At 38.0% G+C, this 2,386-nt stretch overlaps 1 non-coding gene across 1 annotated transcript; it reads right to left on the bottom strand.

Annotated features, from left to right (window-relative positions):
• Positions 1–1,996: 1,996 nt before the first annotated feature.
• On the bottom strand, positions 1,997–2,103 carry LOC120174152. Its single transcript, XR_005521132.1, has one exon. It is a non-coding gene; the product is annotated as a small nucleolar RNA R71 (small nucleolar RNA).
• Positions 2,104–2,386: the final 283 nt, after the last annotated feature.

A 2,386-nucleotide genomic window follows, 5' to 3' on the forward strand; every position in this document is an offset into this window, starting at 1 on the left:
TGGTGTTGTATGATAGGAAGGTGCAGCTGTTTGTGGTATGTAGGGAATAGCAAACAAAAGGACTCTTTGGGAAGTAATGTTGCGGCATCACACGTTGCTGAACCAGGTTGAAATGCCTTGGAATTTTCAGAGCAGAAAACAACAAAAAGATACAGCTGTACAAGGACAGTTGGCGCTGCAAGTGAAATGATTGTTGTAACTGCCTGCCAGAAAACCACTGCCACCTGGAGGATAAGGTTCACGCTTATGGTGTGATTCTAGGGGTATGAGGGGTATTTTGCACCCAATAACCTAATCATTACCCCTAGATATTTTTATTATATATGACACATCAAGGGAGAGAAGGATACACCTTGGGTTGTTGGAACAATTATTTTCATGATTTATTTTGTGGATATTTCGAACCCCACCATGAAATAACTTATTTGGTGGTGGTTGGTTTAATGGTTATTTAAACTTTATTTTATTGGTATATTTATGTTTATCTTAGTTATTTGTTTGCTTTGATTATGAATGCTTCACCATCTAAGCTTGTAAGAGGCATGAGAGTTTCCATTTCTTAGATGAAGGTTAGGTGTTCGAGAGAAACCTAAGCTAAAAATACTTGTAGTATTCGAGAGAAACACAAGACAAGATCCTCATAAGCAATGGGCTTTGAACCGGCCTAGGAATACTATATCCTAATCCCTTCGTACTCGAGAGAGACTAGGAGGATTTCAACGACTAAAAAGGGTGTTTTTATCAATAGAGTGGGTCATCAACATCGTTGAGTGAGAGTAGATGCCTTGGCATCCTATTCTGTTAGTTTCCTTTGACTAGAGATAGCATGAACACTTTAGGAAAACCCTGTCGAGTAAGCAAAGATTGGATAGCATAAATCTGCCTGAGAAATAAGTTAAGCATCCTTAAATCAATCCCTACCATTCATTCCAATGGAAGCTTGTCACGTGAGGATTATCTTCTTATCATTTTATTTGCTATTTATTTACTGTTTTTACCATTTCTTATTGCCTTGACATTACACTATTTTCAACACTAAACATATGTTCTTGCCACTGCATTTCCATATGCTACACCATCAGACCATCACTCCATATCCACTTTCATACACTTTTCATTTGTCGTGACATTTATATATATTAAGACTAACTATACATAGATAGATTAGTGCTTTGCTTTGGTTAGACTTTTGTAATTTCACCCAATCCCTGTGGAGACGATACTCACTCATCACTTTATTACTTGAGCGATTGTGTATATTTGCACATTATTTGCGTATAATTTTATAGTACTCACAACACGCAACAAGTTTTTGGCGTCGTTGCTGGGGATTGACAGCCTGAAGTTATTTAGTTTTTCCAGAGCATTTTGTTTTTGCATTTTTATTTATGTAGAGTTTACCTTATATTTTTGTTTTATCATTTTTCAGGTTTATTTAGTGTATGCCTAGAAAAAAATTCTGAAGAGCCTTTGGAGCCGATAGAACCTGAGATTGAAAGACTCTTTAGACAAAGGAGACATGCTCAACACGCTCAATGAAATATGTATCAGATTGGAAACCAAGGCATTGGTTAGGATGATGGAAATCATAATGCCGTGACATTAGACAATGCTGAACATGTTGGTAAGTCGCGCGTTGTTCGAGATCACTTAAATCCGATGTTGTATAATCTGAATCTTGGAATTGTGGCACCCGAAATTCAAGCTGCACATTTTGAGCTTAAACCAGACATGTTCAACATGTTGAATTCTATTGGGCAATTTAGGGGTATGCCAAATGAAGATGTCAGACAGCACATTCGAAATTTTATGGAAGTTTGTGATTCTTTTCACCTAGAATGAGTGCATGAGGATGTTCTGAAATTAGTTATTTATGTATTCATTGTGTGACCAAGCAAGGGCTTGGTTGAGTAGTGTACCTTCCGGTTCAATGGAATCATGGGTTGATCTTTGCAATAGTTTCTTATTGAGGTATAACCCACCAAACATGAATACACAACTAAGGAATGACATAGCATCTTTTCGCCAGGGAGACGATGAATCCATCTATGAGTGTTGGGATCGTTACAAGAGTTTGCTTCAAAAGTGTTCAAATCATGGTTTTCATGATTGGACTCAAGTAGTCATGTTCTATAGTGGAGTTAATGCACCCACGAGGATGTTACTGGATGCCTCAACAAATGGGACATTGCTGGATAAATCACCTACTGAGGCGTTTGATATCTTGGACAGAATTGCTAACAATGACTATCAGTTTCTTTCCTCAAGACTTGGGAGTGGGAGGTGAGCACCTGGAGCATTCGAGTTAGATGTCGAGGATTCGGTGTCCGTTCAACTCTCAACTATCACCAATATGCTGAAAAACTTACAACGTTCTACTGAGGTA

The sequence above is a fragment of the Hibiscus syriacus genome, unplaced genomic scaffold, assembly GCF_006381635.1.
Source record: "Hibiscus syriacus cultivar Baekdansim isolate YM2019G1 unplaced genomic scaffold, ASM638163v2 tig00112000_pilon, whole genome shotgun sequence".
In the NCBI taxonomy this organism is placed as follows: Eukaryota; Viridiplantae; Streptophyta; class Magnoliopsida; order Malvales; family Malvaceae; genus Hibiscus; species Hibiscus syriacus.